Source organism: Pezoporus occidentalis, unplaced genomic scaffold, assembly GCF_034315485.1.
Source record: "Pezoporus occidentalis ecotype Australia unplaced genomic scaffold, CSIRO_AGI_Poc_V1 ctg3, whole genome shotgun sequence".
Lineage (NCBI taxonomy): Eukaryota > Metazoa > Chordata > Aves > Psittaciformes > Psittacidae > Pezoporus > Pezoporus occidentalis.
The window spans coordinates 20,027,006-20,043,068 of NW_026914940.1; the positions used below are offsets into that span (position 1 = coordinate 20,027,006).

A 16,063-nucleotide genomic window follows, 5' to 3' on the forward strand; every position below is an offset into this window, starting at 1 on the left:
AAAATGGATTTATTCCAACCAGTAGTGGGAATCAGTTCTTACTCATCCTAGGGGCTTCCACTGTTCCCTCTACTAGCAATATTTTCATTTTAAAAATGCATTTCTAATGGCTTATCTGCTTTGCTGGCTGTTTTAAAAATCAAAGGCAATGATCATGATAATGCGAGGCAATGGCTTTTTCCGTTTCATTTTGTCCTACCCCCTTCTTTGGATCAACTATATTGATCTAGTTCTTGCCTGTCAGTGTGAAGGTGGCACTGACTTCTCTGTTGTGTAGATGCCATTTACTATGTACCCCCAGCTTAACTGCCTTATGCTCTCTGTGTTTATTGCTGCTAATCCACCAAAGACCTTAAAATCCAATAGAATTTGCCCCTTGGCAATGTGAAAATCTCCTTCATCCAATTCATTTTCCAACACAGAATTTCCAGGAGATAAATCCAGGCTTATTTTATATTGTTTTTGTTTCTGCACTGCCTAGTTATGAGATGTTGCATGACAACAGCTTAAAACAGTGAGTAATTACGAGCATAGTGGAACACACTTCTTTTGCCTTTTAGGAATGATTTCTGCCTTTTTCCAGGACAGAAGTACCTTTCAGTAAAACTATTCAAAAGAGATAAATATGCAGACAGTTAACAGAAGTCAAATATTTGAACTGCTTTCCCCCTTCATTGTGGATTGTAGTTTCAAGGAATCCGCGCTCTTTGCCAGACACTTACCTTGAAAAGGAAAGTTGCACGTCCAAGTCATAGAATCATAGAACCATAGAATGGTTTGGGTTGGAAAGGACCTTAAGATCATCTACTTCCAACTCCCCTGCCATGGGCAAGGACACCTCACACTAAACCATGTTGCCCATGGCTCTGTCCAGCTGCCAGAGATGGAGCATTCACCACTTCTTTAGGCAACCTGTTCCAGTGCCTCACCACCCTCACAGTAAAGAACTTCTTCCTTATATCTAATCGGGACTTCCCCTTCTTTAGTTTAAACCCATAACCTGCTGCCTTATTGCTACAGTCCCTGATGAAGAGTCCCTCTCTGCCATCCAACCTAGCAGTAGAGTGAATGGGAAGATGTGTCATTGCCTGCCTTGTGTCCTCAGGGCAATGCCTGTAGGAAAAGCTGGATGTATTTCGAATCAGTGATGGCTACTGCTCCATACCCTCATGCCTTCTTGGAAAATGCATTTTAGCCCCACCAGTCTGACTGGAACTGAAGGGAATAGCATTAAGAACTGCCTTTGTTTCCTCCAGCCAGGTAGGCTTCCCATCCCAGGCATCTCCATCCCTTCCTAGTTTGAGTTTCTCCATCCAGCTCTTCCTTTTTGACACTGTGTCCATCTTCCATGTTGGCATCACATTCAACCAGCAAAATACTGGGGTTTGTGCCACATTAAATCAGAGCACTCCTAAGCCTAAATCTCTGAGGAGCTCTGCAGTGTACACTTGCCAGCCCCCTCCAGGCTCAGCAAGGTGTTGCCTGCTGGCCAGTTCCTTCTCACCTCATGATTCTTGTATTAGTTTGCATCATCTCCATTTTCAGTAATAATTTCTTTTTGGTGTCCCTGCCCATGGTGGGGGGGTTGGGACTAGATGATCTTAAGGTCTTTTCCAACCCTAACTATGCTATGATTCCATATTGTGCCATGTTGGATGGTTTAGCAGAGTCTAGGTAAATCTCATTTTTTTTGACCAGTGAAATCCTTTTCTCAAAAATAGATATTGGCTAAACTGGACACATCTGTTTAATAAAGGTATGGACTTGTATTCTCTTTCTCTGTGTTTGTTCTCCCCTTAAAGTTTTGCTTTATGCTTTACATGCTACATAGCCCAGATAAAGGGGCCCACATTTGTGCATATTACTTACAGTTCTTTTATTAGAGACAGCCTGAGAAGTAGAACTATTTGTTAGAAATACTTGCTGCCAGATTTACCATTTCATTTGCCAACTCTTTCATTATTCTGTGATTCTTAAATATAGATCATCTGGTCTTTCGATTCAGGCACATTAAAACTCTTCAAATTTTATTCCATTTCAGGTCAGTGATTTTGATCCCCATATTCTTAGTCTAATTAGCAACCCTGTCTTTGCCCCTGTGCTCACTGCCCTTTCTTAATGCAAACTGAGATGAAGGATTAAGTTTGTTTGGGGACTATACCTAGATCACCTTTAATTTGGATTTTTTTCTGTCTGCATAACTTCTCTCTCTCCTTCTTCTTGTCTTTCAGGGCACTCTCACAGCATTATATTACTTGGGTGAGTTTCATTTGCAAAGTTAACACTGTTCTGGGGCAGCTTTTTCTTGACCCATTGCAAAATTTTCAATTTCTTGTTCATCAGTTTTGGGTAACAGTTCATTAAATTCAGTATTAATAAAATATTACTCTCTTACCTGAATCTTTCTGAAGGAGATAAAATATGCCTTGCACCTAATCACCTTCTGGAGAGGAGATTGCAGGGCTTTGCTCTCTGGCCATGGGATAAGACTCCAGGGAGAAGTGCAGAGAAGGAGCAGGCTGCAGCAAGAGGTGCCCCTCAATCCTTGTAGGGTCTGTGATCCCCTTGCGAGTGGGTGGCTGAGCAGGACTGGGTGGCAGCAGTGCTCAGGCTCCATGGGTCAGGAGTACGGGTTCTTGCATCTGTCCATATTTGTCTTCTCTTTGCATCTTCTTAAAAAGTTAATTCATTCATAACCTAGAAGCTATCCTCAAACAGCTGGGTGGCGTTCACCCCCTGACGTTAAAAACAGGGTATGCCAGCTGGAAAATAATGCTCTTGCCCACAGTGCAAAGGCAGTGCAGGTAAGGGCTTGATACACAGCATCCAGCCATGGCTGGCCATCTGGCTCACTGAAGCCATGTCCCTCTTGTTATGTTGACAGCTTCATGTTTGCTCTGGTTCGTTTTGTTTTGCCGAGTTAGGTTGCTGGGATTTAGCACAGCTGGGAGACTTGCATTATCCCACTCAGAGATAACATGGGAAAACAGCCTTAGCTTTCACTTGCTCCAAGGAGGCTGGGGACATCTGTTGTGGCTGGATAGGGTCATCTCAGCAAAGGACTGAAAGGTACTTCGTGCAGTGAGGCCTCTCACTTGAAGGATGACACAGTTCTTGGTTCCTGTTAAAGACAAACTAGAGCATTAAACACAGCAAGTATTGGTAACTGGATCTTACAGCATTTGGTTGCTCCTGTCTTACATTCATTTATTCTTGGGGTATTTCTGCATGGTTTTGGCAGGCAGTTGTTGGCTCGATCTTGCATGTGCTCTACAGCAACTAAACATTGAGCGCGGTTATTCACTTGCTTTTAGTAGCTTTTTTTCCATGCAAACCATACTCATGAGGCTTCCAGTCAATTCAAACCAGGGACAGAGTGAGCTCATACCTGCCTGCAAAACACTGCAAACCCATGGAGACTACTAGGTCAGCTAGGTCAACAGAAAGACTGACAGATTGGGTGGATTTGTGGGAGTCTTGACTATATGTTCAGATTCACATAAAGCACTGCTGGGCTCAGAGCACAGCCACCATATGCTTGTTTGTTTACCTGGTGGGAGCCAGCCATGAAGTTGCCTCATGTGCAGCGTTGCTTTTATAAATGGGCATGCTAGGAGAGCAAGCTGTGGTGCCAGGTCTGGTTTCACGGGAAGAGCACTCAAGAGAGACACAGAGCACCAGCCGGTGCCTGAAAAAATCTAAAACATGGAACAGATTCCGTGTTTGTCATCACCTGTGGGGAAGGGGTGGGAGATGATTAGCGATGGGCTGTTTTGCTCTTCTCTCCCCAGAGATCAGCACCTTTTGGTTTTGTTGCTGCCACAGATGCCCGATTGCTTCTGCTGCTTCATGCCCACTTCCTGTTGCAGTGCCAGGCTGTGCCGGGGCTGCAGAGCCTGTGGTATGCAAACAGCTCATGCGCTTGCCTTTGTGCAAGTGCTGTGAGCTTGCATCACAGGTATGTAACTAACTGGTGTCCTTCTCAAACCAAGGTCAGGGACACAGGCAGGCACCAGCAGTGCAGCCTCTGCGGCTGGAGAGATGGAAGCATTGGGTGCTAGAAAAGGTGAAAGGGAGAAGTGGGATGTGAAGGGATACAGTTGGCTGGGCTGCTGCCAGAGTCAATCCTCCTGATTAGCTTGAGAAGAGCTGCTGCTGAAGTAGCAAGGATCCTCCACGTCCCAACACGATACCCCCTCCAGCTCCTACTCCTGTGTTTAGGAAATTTATGACAAATTTATCACCATTTACCTCTTGGGTATCAAAGGGAGAAAGGGGAAAATTACTTGTTATCAAGGAAAGGGTAAAGATGCCTGGTGTAAGCCAGAAAACTGATGCCAAAAATGCTTTCATTCCTATCTATCTCCTCAGCAGCTACTGACAGTAGGAAAACTTTCTCTATTATCTGTGGAGGAAAAAGTTAAGGAAGCTCCTGACAGGAACACTGTATAACGATGCATGCAAGGACAGCGAGTTCCACTCCCAAGAGCAAAAGTCCAGGGCTTTCTTCTGAACTGACCTTTTTGTTTTGCTCCAGACGCTGCCTGACCACTGATAAAAAGCTGGGCAAGGCTTTACCCATCTAGCGTTGAGGAACAGAGATTGGCTGCTGGGATGCGCTGGGTGACTGGGAAGGACATGGACATGTCCTGGTCAGGACTGGCAAGGAACTGGAGCAGACTCAGATTTTAAATTTTTAAAACCTAAAATTTTATTTATTTTTTTTAATTCAACCCAATATGATTTTCCCTATGGGCAGGTAACAGCTGGGTGTCAAGCTGGGGCTGGGCGAGGGTGGGGCAGTGTCGAGCACAGCCTGAAGCCCCACCGTTGGGGGGTTCCTTTAGGGACAGGGTGCAGGAATCTGCCTGCTTTGCAGCGATGTGCACACAGGCACCAGCTGGGCTCCCCAGAGTGGGCCGCAAAACACCACTGCAGAGGAAAACAGGTCTCCAGTGCCAAGAGCTGACCTGCCTCCAAGCTCCTTAGAGCCATGGGAAGTGCTGGGATGGTGATGTGTCCATAAAGGAAGGATAACGTCACGCTCTTGTTCCTGAGCGTGGGCACTGAAACACCATGTTAAAGGTTCATATTTTTAATAAACGGGGCTATTCACACACTGGTGTATTCTGCAGGAGTGTGATACAGTATTTCCGTTGAGTGTGCAGGCTGCTGATTTGTTACTACAAATTAAATACTAGCAGCTACTTGGATAAGATAAGCTACACAGAAGTGGATAGCAGCAACTCCAGGAAGGGAGAAGAAAAATAGGGAGTGGAAGCGCAGGAAAAGAAAGAAGAAAAAAAGCAAAAACATTTGAAATTTGCCAAGTGTGATAAACACTGCAAACACTTTTTGAAAAACTGGAAATGTTCTTTTTTCATATAGGTGGGACTAAAATACAGATGACTGAATTCCTGTCACTGATTTCTGTTCCTTTCTCCTTAGTGGAGAAAGATTTATTTGGGAGCAAAAGGGTATTTCTATCTTGTTTCTTTGTTTTTCTTCACTCACTATCGCTGTGTGCATGGTTGGTTTCCATGATGGTGTCAGGCACTTGGGCTCTGATCCAGCAAATACTTAAGCACACGTGTAACATCCCAGCCGGTGTAAGGTTATCCATGTGCTTAGATGATTTTGGGTCAGGATCTTAATATGTCTGAGGCTCAGATGTGACTTCCACACAGCAAGGAGGAGATGCAGAAGAGGCAGACAATTAGAAAATGTTATTGTGAGACCACAGAGATCTTCACAAGGGGCTAATTGCTACCTGAAGTATTATTTTGGGCGGGGGGAGGGGGGGGAATTGGTAAATCAATCATTCTCCGGAAAGTGCTGCTTTTGGAAGCAATCAGCAAATTCAGTCCAAATGAGACAGGTTAGGTTAAACTGTGCAGAGTTTGGGAGGAGAGGGTGGGCAGAGCTTCCTGGCCAGGCAGTCACCAAGGACAAGGGAGGGTGACTGCCTGTGGGGCAAGCAACCGTGACCCCTCCTGCCCACACAGGTCTTTGCTGAAGCCCTACTGCAGATGAAGACCTTTGTTTCCAAATAACCTTGGCTTGTTTTAAAAGTGCCCCAAACGTTTTCTTTGATCCAAAGTGCATTTGTTTCTCCCTGCATGCTGCCAAGAAATCAATTTTTGTTTGATTCAAATGACTTTCCCCTGTTTTCTTTCAGTTTGGCCCCCAGATAAGTGCACACAACTCAAGTGCATCCATTAACAGGAAGCATTCACATTCAGCAGCAGAGCCTTCTGGCTGGGCCCTTAGGAGGTACTGATCATGATTGCTAGATGATGGGAATTTTTTCCAGCTAAGAGTATTTGTTTCCATCTGCTCTCTTAAGTTTCTGAGCTGCCCTCCTGGTGCCTCAGTGCCACTGAGGTGGGATCCCTGCAAGGGTGATTCGCATCCAGCACACTTGCTACTCCCTGGAGGTTTAAATGATGTGGCAGACAACCTCAACTCCTCTTGCTTTCCCAGCTGTGGTTTGGGGGACAGCACAGGCCTTAGGTCCTTCCTAACAGGCATGAAGGGATGAGGCCACCCTGTTGGGGGAGAGACTTAGCACTGCAGGCTCCAGCGGCATTCTGACAGCAAGTCTCCAGGCCAGGGAATGGGCCCTGGCTCCTTTTAGCTGCCAGAGTAGATGTACCCCTGGAAATGTACAAAGTGGCAGAAAGTGTATTGCATCTTGCTCGTGGCTCAAAATGCTTTCCCATCTAACCACCAAGCAGTGCAGGGTGAGGCTGAATTAAAGTCATTGCAGGGGAAATCCAGGAGAATGAGCAGAAAGAGGAGATGATGTAGGGACATTGGCATACGGGAGGAGATGCGGAAGAGATGCACCAGCCCCAAAAGTGATTAGCTTCTGTGAGGAGGCAGGTGCAAGCAAAAGTTTTATAAGGCCATGTGAGAAGCTATTGCATATCCCAACACAATACTGCCTAAGGGTAGATGATGGCATTATTTAGGCTCAAATGCCAGGAAAGGTGTTGCAGACCAAGTGATCCTTTCTACAGAATATATCACAAAAATCTGACTCATGGTGCAAGAGCTTCCACCACCCCTCAGCAGCACCCATCAGATGTCTTTGCTTGGGAACAGGTCCTCACTGCTGATGCTCACACCCTCTCATCACTCCAATCCAGTGGCTAAAATGGGTGCTGTGTGAATCTACAAAGCTGCTGGTGCTGTACAGGAACCCAAAGGTATTGCTTCTGAAAAGGAGCTTCCTTCATTCACGCTTCCTGGGAACAGGAATTAGTGGCACTAAAGAGCCGTGACAGACACATGTGGAGGTTAGGATTTTCTTACACTGCTGCATTCCTGGGAAACCATCTTCCACCTGATTTGACTGTAACAATAATTCTTTCACTGAGCCACTGTCAGTGAACAGGGTGGGCTGAACCACTTTCCCTTCTTGTTTTTGTTTCAACCCCCCTGTGCTGGTAGTGCCACGTTAGTTGTATCAAAACTAAAATGTCTTTTCCTGTGGGTTTTTTTCCACCCTGTTTTTCTACAAGAGAAAAAGTCAACGTAACAGCATTTTGCTGAGCCCTGTTTCTGTCTCTTTTTTATCTGCGTAACTGATGCCAATGGAAACATTAGCTACTCTTTCAAACAGCAAGCTGCAGAGGCCAGCAAAATACATGTGGGTTTGTATATATATATATATATATATATGTATACAAAACATTAAAATAATGCCTACTTGCTTTTTTTCTTCGTTTTATTTTTTAAAACAGAAAAAAAAGCCATAGATGTTTGAGGGAAGATTTCAAGACGAAGCACTTTTCTGAGTGTTGTTTTGGTCAGAGGGAAGCCAAGAGTAGATTCTCAGCTGCTTACATGGATATGGCTCCTTTCTGAGAGCAAGGACTGATACCAGGGAAGTTCTAGTCTTTTGTGGGTTCAAAGATCAACCCATATAGAGTTTCTGCTCCCTGCATGACTTCCATTTTATGGGCACACAAATGTTATCTATTGTTAGATCTGCAGAGCCAAAAGAAGCTGGGGAGGAAATGCTGGATTGTGTCCCACCTTGTAACACCATATTTGTCTGTAATTTATTACAGAGGTCCTGATACATGTATTTTATAAGCAGGTTTAGGTATTACATATATCTATGTAGATATTATGATATATATGTAATACACATTACTGCAGTCAGTGAAGCTCTAGCAGAGTGTCCATCACATTAGGGGTGAGGCAACCAACTCATGTCCCCTGGTAGTGCTCCCCACAGGCTCCAGGTGTGGAGGGGTTGAAGAGAGGAGAACAGAGACCTCTCCTCTGTCCCCAGTGCAGGACAGAGACCTTTCCCCGTGGTGCATCATGTCCGTGTAGCAGGAGGAGGAGTGTGAGTCTTTGTACGATGGTCCCAGGTGGATGCAAGGCATTTGTTCCTCAGTAGGCTTTAAACTTTAAATATCTTTTATGTATTTTTCCAGTCTGTGCCCATGTCTCATTGCTTTGCATGCACTTGGATGATTGACACTACAAAAGAGACTGCTTTGACACTGGGGGCTTTACTGTGGGGAAGTTAATCTTATTCAGGGAATATAGGCTTTTGTGCCACTTTTAGGAGGATTCGGATCTCCAAGTGATGGATGCCATTGCTTTTATTTCTGTGTCCATCTATGTGGTTTAAGGTCTCCCTTGCTCCTTGTCCCAGGAAGCTTGGTGGGTTACAGCAAGTGCTGGGGAGAAGCAGAGATTTCAGGTGCAAATTCAGAAAATCTCCCTGTTGTGGAGACATCCCCAGCCACCATCTATGGGGGGGCACAGCAGGACCTCTGACCAGCCCTGGGAACTGGAAGCAGCACACTTCAGACTGCAGTTATCATATGTTTTTCAGAGCCTTGGTCTTTTCTTTTTTCACTTAGCATCTTTCAACCAGCTGAAAATTACAACCTTCAAAACACATAATGACTGCGTCCTTACAAACACCATGAATGATTTAAAAACCTCTCTGGGCTCTTGTCCTGCAGCAGAAATACCCCATGAAAGAGAGTGGAAGGGTTATTTTTATGCTGGAAGACAGAGGTGCTTTGCACAACCGTGTGTTTGTAGGTGTGGGGACCAGACTTAATGGGGAACAGAGCAGGCACGGGTCCCTAGGTGGTTTATGTGGGGAGCTCCCAGGAACCCTGCCTAGACACCTCCACCAGTCCTTTAGGGCATCAGCAAAATGGCTATTGAAAAGTTTTGTGACCATTAAAATGCATGTCTTGTGTAGTCCACTTTTGTGGTAGGGACTTTAGAAGAATAAAACCCATTAAAATCTCCCCCAGGTGCACACACTTTTGACAGACTAATAGGAAGTGGTGCACTAGGCTGTGTTGAGGGGTATCTTTTTTAATGGCAATCCCCAGCTTTCTGTTGTATTGTACAAACCTTGCCATTAAAAGAAAAAAATAACCCATCTGTATGTTATGGTCCAATTTTATCGGTAGGTATTGACATGAAGTTTCACCTTCTATACTGGATTAATATGTGTGATTATATGTAACTTGTAGCAGTCAGTGGGGGTTTTAAAATTCATTGCATTATTCTTGTTCTGTTAAAGAGTCACGGGTCTCCCAGCAAATTATGAATACTTTTAAGGCATGGATTTTAGGCACTGAGGCTGCCTTATTTTGTTGTAAAACTCTCTGAGCCCTCTTCACTGCTTTGCACTGAGGCCTGGGGTGCAGCTCATGATCCCAGAGGCCTTTGCCCCTTAATATGAATGGCCTCAGGAAGCCCCAGCATGGTGATGGTGATGGGAAGGTGGTCTGTAAGCTGTGCTGGAGGGAGAGATGCACATCTCACTAAATGCTACATAAACCAGCTCTGGCTGTTAGTGTTGAGCTAAATGTCCCAGGTGCCTGCTGCTCTCACACTAGAGAGGGATGCAGAGGAGGGCAATGGGGCTCTGTAGTCCCTGCACTGCCCACCAGTCAGTGTTCCTATCATCCTCCCTCTGCCTCGGATGGGGGAAGCCATTCCCAGCACCCCGTCACCATCCCAGGTTGTCTTTTCCTTTTTAATACTTTCTCTTTTGCCTGTTGCAGAAGGGCCAAAGTCAACTTCAGCTGCGGATGCCCCAGTGTTTGCATTTGCAGACCCCATGTGGCTTTACATCTGCTTCTACTTTCACCAGAGCTGTCTACTGCAGTTTGTTCCTGGTATTTCATATCCGGGCACTGGTCAGTAACTATCACCAACTCAGTTAAGTACAGGAGTATTTTCTTGTTGCTGACACTTTGTCTTTCCTCCCTGCTTCTTGCACGTGAATGTGTTTCCCTCCTCCTGGCATCTCCCGCGTTCTGCCCCTGGTGTGTGCATGTGCTGCGGGGCTCTGGTAAGGCAATGTGCAGAGAGGGAAAAAAGGAAATTTGGGGGAAGAAGTGGATTTCAGCTAGAGTTACAAAGAAATCTGAGACACTGGTGTCATGTCTTTGCCTGCAGGATGAGGCTGCAGAGGTGCGTCGGAGCCAGGTCTAGGCAGGCACTGCTTTGTCCTCTTCCTGGGACGTTTTGCCAGGAGCAGCAGGAGAAGCATCACAGGCAGGTGAGCAGGAGGGACTGGTGGGCAAGGCTCAGGGACTTGAGGCCACGCTGGCCAGGAAGCTTGGAGGTTTGGCCAGCAGCCCCACACGGCTGCTGCCCCACATCACTTCAGTAAGGACCGCTGCTGCCTCACCCCAAACCCGCGCAGAGATGCTGGTGACCAAATGTGCATCTCTGTGACTATGAATAAAGCCCCAGCTGCGTGTCATTTTGAAAGACCCTAATTTTAGCTAGCCAGTGCAGCGCCCGGCTGCGCATCACTGAGGTGCCGTGGCACACACGGAGGGCAGAGCTTTCACCCTTCCTCTTGGGTGAAGGGGTTCTTTCTGTCCGAGGCTGGGGACGCAGGAGGACGGGGAAGAGGGAGGTGCATTTTCTCATGGGGACAGGGTAAGGAGAGCGCCGGGCATGGGGCCGTGCCCCGGCGCAGCCCGCTCCAGCGAGCGCTGCGTGCCTGCGCTCAGCGTGCGCGCAGTGTGACAGATGACCTATGGAAACCGTTTCGGAGCACTGCTGGGGTTGCCAGGACAACCCGTGCTCCCTGGGCCTGCGCCTGGCCATGTGACAGCCGCCTTGACGTCAGCTGGAGGCAGAGCCTGCGGTTTCGGCCGCGCAGTCAAAGCCGTGTGAGCCCAGTGGATGCAGGAGTTATCCCCGCCGCCGCTCCTCGGGCTGCCGGAGCATGGACTATTAACAACTTGCATTTCTGCAGTGTGAGGTAACCGTTTGCTTTACGTTCTCATCAGGTATTTCTTGTTCTTTCCTAAAAAAAAAAAAAAGAAAAAAAAAAGAATAGAAAGCAGCTTATCGGGACTGATATTTTTTTCACTTGTTTGTTTTGGCTGGAAGTTTGCCTTGATGAACAAGCCCGGCACCATCAGATAAATGCAAAGCGGCTTCCAGTTACTAATTCTGTGTGCAGACTGCAAAGTGGACTTAAATTTAGATTAATGATCCATGAAAGGAGAAGAAAATGATATTGTTCTCATTTGACACTTTAGGAATACAAATGAACACGAGTAATCCTAAGCTAATGCGTTCAGGAGTTGTGAGAAATTCTGTTTAGGTTTTCTGTTGATTGGGGCATCTCTACAGCTTTATAACTCCGTTGGAGCTTAGCTAATTAGGTTTTTAAAGCTGCCCAATTCGGGCGGGTTTGTACCTAATGTGTTCGCTGAGGGGGAAGCCCGCAGCCGATGCCGTTAGTTACAGCTTGAAATCCAACTCCCAAAGTTCGAGTCTTTAAACCATCTTTGTTCACACAGAGTCCCTGCATGCTCCCCGGGTTTTCTGTCCCTCTCCTGGGGCACGCGGCACTCTTGACCGTGTAGCGTTTACAAAGGGAAGGATCAAGAGCTTCCTGAAAAATTGTCTGAAACATGCCCAGAGAGCAGCGCTGCTGAACATGGGCTTTTACCCTTTTCCTCGCATGCACACACACGGCTTGGGTTTTGCCTTTTTTTTTCTGTTGTGGGTTGAGAGCATTTAGAATAGCCAAAAAAAGAACTGCAGCATGAACTGCATCACAGTCATTGAAGAATGAAACGCTATTTGGGTCCTTTCGTCAAAAGAAGAGCTGGTTTGGGTCTGTTTCTGTATTACATGTACTCCGAGGGGGCTGTTGCGGGGAAAGAAATCACAGGGCTCCTGAAGTTTAGTGCCACAGCCTGAGTTTGTTTGTGTGGGAACATACAGATTCATTTTAAGAACAGATTACAGCTGAAGCATCGTGTGCGTTGTTTCCTGGAAAAGTATGCTCAATCGGTTTTATCTTCTCTAATTATATGCTCCTGTTCCGTTCCTCCCAAAGTTCAAAGGGTTTATTGATAATGGTAATGATTTTCTAAAGCAGCTGCCGCCCTGAAACAATCACAGAGCTACAAAACAATTTGAAACACAGAGCAATAAAAGATAAAAAATTCTATGAAAATTATTTGAATGTGACCAAATGCAGCAGAAGCAATTGTTTCAGAAAGGGAGGCAAGGCAGAGATTAAAACTGAAAACACTTCTGTAAGGAAAGTTATGGCTTAATGCTCTGGATTTCACTGCATTTCCTATTATTAACAGAGCAACAAGGATAAATGCATCTGAAACCTCTAAACCATTCCACTTGCTGTTATCTCATATGCTCTTTCCAATTTAACTCTTGTGCTTAGAATAGCAATGTTAGGGAGGCTGGAATATTTTTAATTTCCTTTATTAAATTCTTTACCTGATGCCCATGCATCAGTGCATGAGGAATCTTGACTGGCTCCTTGCAAGTGAGTTTAACCAAGGTTTACAGGAGTCTTGGAGCTTCCCTGTGGAGGTGCTAGCACCCCATGTGCAGCCTTCCTGTGGGGAGTGGGAGTCTCAGTGTTCTCATAGGGGTGCAAACCAGTGTGAAGAGCTGTGTTTTGGCTGATGGTGGTCCCTGCCCCTCACCTGCATGGGCGGGTCTCCTCAGAATCTGTGGAGTGGGGCAGGAGGGGAGGTCAAAAGGAGGCAGTTGATGCGACCCACCAGCCTGTTCACCAGCACACACCAGTGGGGTAAGTCCAGTGAGGGACTGAGGCATGGAGTCTGGGGATTGATTCCTGCTGAGCAGCACCTGCCATTCGAGAGAATTCATTAATTTCCAGTCTGGAGAATTTGGCTTCATGTATAGCTGCAGTCTCCTGCTAGGTTTGACTTGAGTTGTCGGTGTGGCAGTGATGCTCACGAAGGGCTGGGGCTTCACCTCATTCATTTAGGCTTGCATACAGTGTCTTGTAGCTTTTGATCCCTTGAAAACACCTGCAAGGGCAAAAATAATTGATGCAACTTTTGCTGAAGAGCTGTTAATTAGAAATATTTATAAACAGCTGGAATGGACATATATTGCATTAGTGGTAACTGAGCAAGTCTCCTAAAAGCTCTAGCTTGACCTGAGAGAGGAGGATGATTAATTCCTTCACATTTTACCAGGAGGGTCCCAGCCATGCTGTGGCAGGAGGCAGCTGGTGAGTGCTGCTGAGGTTTCACAGGGGTATGTCCTGCTTGGCAGTGACCACCTCTGCCCCCTCTCTTTGAGCCTCTGGGGGCTTTGGGAATCCCATCAGCCCAGGCAGGCTTGTTTGAGCCCCAGAGGTGGGGATGGCTGAGATGTGGTCAAGCAGGCAGCTGCAGGCAGTGCCAGAGTGTGAAGCTGGAGGAAAAGGCAGAGAGGAATAGCAGGGGACAGTGTCTGAGTTGTCCCACGGCTGCATGCCTCTGCTCAGTGGTTTCATGCTCTCGTTTTCACTGGTCAGCTGTGTACCAAATCCTTTTGACAGACAACTGGATTTTACCCTGTATGTGTGTGAAGTTGCCAGGCAATGTCATGCTAAGCATCCCAAAATCTCCGCCCTGCCCTGATTTGACCCACCATTAGAAAAGAGCAAACAGCCTGTAGGTTCCTTCCTACCGCTGAGAGAGGGGGAAGGTGGCTGCCCCCCATCCCTCATCCTCTGCCCAGCACCGCAACTGTGACACTGCCAGCTTAGCTGGACTTGAAATCCTCTGACATAAAGAGAAAAATGTAAGACTGCACATGGGCTCGGTGAGAAACCACCTTCTTCTGGGGTGGCCAGATTGACCCTCATACCTCCCATCAGCCTTCATATCATTTACAAATGTCACCCCTTTGCACACACACAAGGAGGAGACGGTTTCTATTGACAGCCTCCTTGTCCATGGAGAAGGGTGAGGAAACTGAGAATTCCTAAAGAATTCAAGCATTTCACCTTAGGAAATATCTTGGCTAAAACCAGGACTGAGATTTCCTTAAGTCACTTCTCACACAACTGGATACATACAGGGAAATTAAAAAAAGACATGATCTGTTGATGCCTCTAGCCTAGTAATAATAACACACTCAAACCTTTTGTGTGCTCTGCCTTGTTCTGGTTGAGTTGATGGGCAATGACAATCTAAATTTAGGTTAGAAGCATAATAAAACCTAAAAACAACTTGCAAAGCAGAATGCTGACTCCTTCTTGCATTTTTCAAACAGAATGAGATTTCTGTCTTTTTAAAGGTCCTAGTTGTTACTCAAGGCAATAATTCAAGGGGAATAAAATCCCCTGTATAAGGGGGAGGAATTGTCAGACTAGGAACTGATGTAGGATTATGGAATTTCAGGCTCTTAAATTACATATTGCAGAAGTTGGTTTCCACCCTGCTAAAAATTGTTACATTGTGCTAATTTAATGTCCTGCATCAACGTTAGCAACAACTGGTTTAAATGATAACTGAGCTGCAGTACAGATTTGGTATTTTAATCAACAGTTGCTTTTCCAATTAAAAGCAGATGCCATGGGTATGGTACTCTGAATGCAAAATAAAAGTTGACCTGGTTGTCGGTTCCAAGTTAAAGCAACAAAAATCCTAACTCTGGAATGTTTTTGGTAGTCATATTTTAGAAGTAATCTTCCATGGTGAGCCAAAATCTGTGCAGACAGTTATAGTCAGATAACAGTTAAAAAAATAGACAATGTTTTGGCTGTACTTTCACTGCTGTTAAATTTATCTTCTTAAATAGCAGCGAGTATGAGTTGAGGTTTGAGAAACAGTAATTTTGTAATTATTTTACATGGATCGAATTATTCTGTCATCAAATTTGCATTTCAGACAGCATTACAGTATGAAAATATAATTAGAAACTGTACTTCAGGAATTGCTGAATGTGGTGTTTCCCAGGGGAGCACTGTGAAGAAGCTGCCCTCACTACAACTTTAGCAAATGTCAAAATCCTATAGGTGGAAAATGTAAAGGCTGAGTCGTAAAGTTCTTCTCCCTTCTGCAGTCTGCAGTCACTGTGAGCTTTCTGCCAAACTTCATTTTTCTGTAAGATTAATTTCCACAGAAACATCTGATCATTAAAAGCTGAAGTGCTCGGATCCTGCTCAGCTGAATTTCAGCCTGGCTGTGCTGAGAGCTGCTGAATTGCTTTCAGCCACAAAATGACACTGTGATAATGTAAGGATCTGATTTACACACAGGAAAGCCAAGAAGCTTGTACTTCAGGCTGAAATGCTGGTTTTAATCTGCCCAGAGCGTGGAATTCCCAGCAATGCCTCCTATCACAGGACAGAGCAGAGGCTGGGTCTCAGTTTACATCTATTTCTCTTCTTTTGTAATTCAAGACTTTTTGCTGTGCATGTTCACAATGTTATGCAAGCTTTTAGCTGTGTAAATCTCATTGATGTCAATCCTTTTTTTTTTTTCTATCCTTGTTATGATCTTTGGCTTATCATAAACAAATTAGCTGGAAATGAGCATATCTTTTCTTTTTAGTTGTGTTGATAAATCCTGTCCAACTTTGTCAGAGACACACACTTCGGAGAGCATCATGGCCAGTTTTTCTGACCACCTTGTTGGGATGTTGGACAGGACCATATGTGGAGCAAAGCCTGTGATGCGTGGAGCAAAGCCTGTGATGCACAAAGCAAAGCTGGAATTGGGAGGAGGTAGAAGCTGACTGTGGGGCATGTTTGATGCTTCAA

General features: G+C 45.6%; 1 protein-coding gene across 1 annotated transcript in view; it reads left to right on the top strand.

Moving 5' to 3' along the window:
- The first annotated feature begins 11,169 nt into the window (after window positions 1–11,169).
- Window positions 11,170–16,063, top strand: part of NCALD (neurocalcin delta) — a 53,096-nt gene continuing 48,202 nt past the window's right edge. The window contains exon 1 of the mRNA XM_062627274.1: window positions 11,170–11,275. The gene's annotated coding sequence lies outside the window, so the exon portion shown is untranslated. The remainder of the gene's footprint in view (window positions 11,276–16,063) is intronic.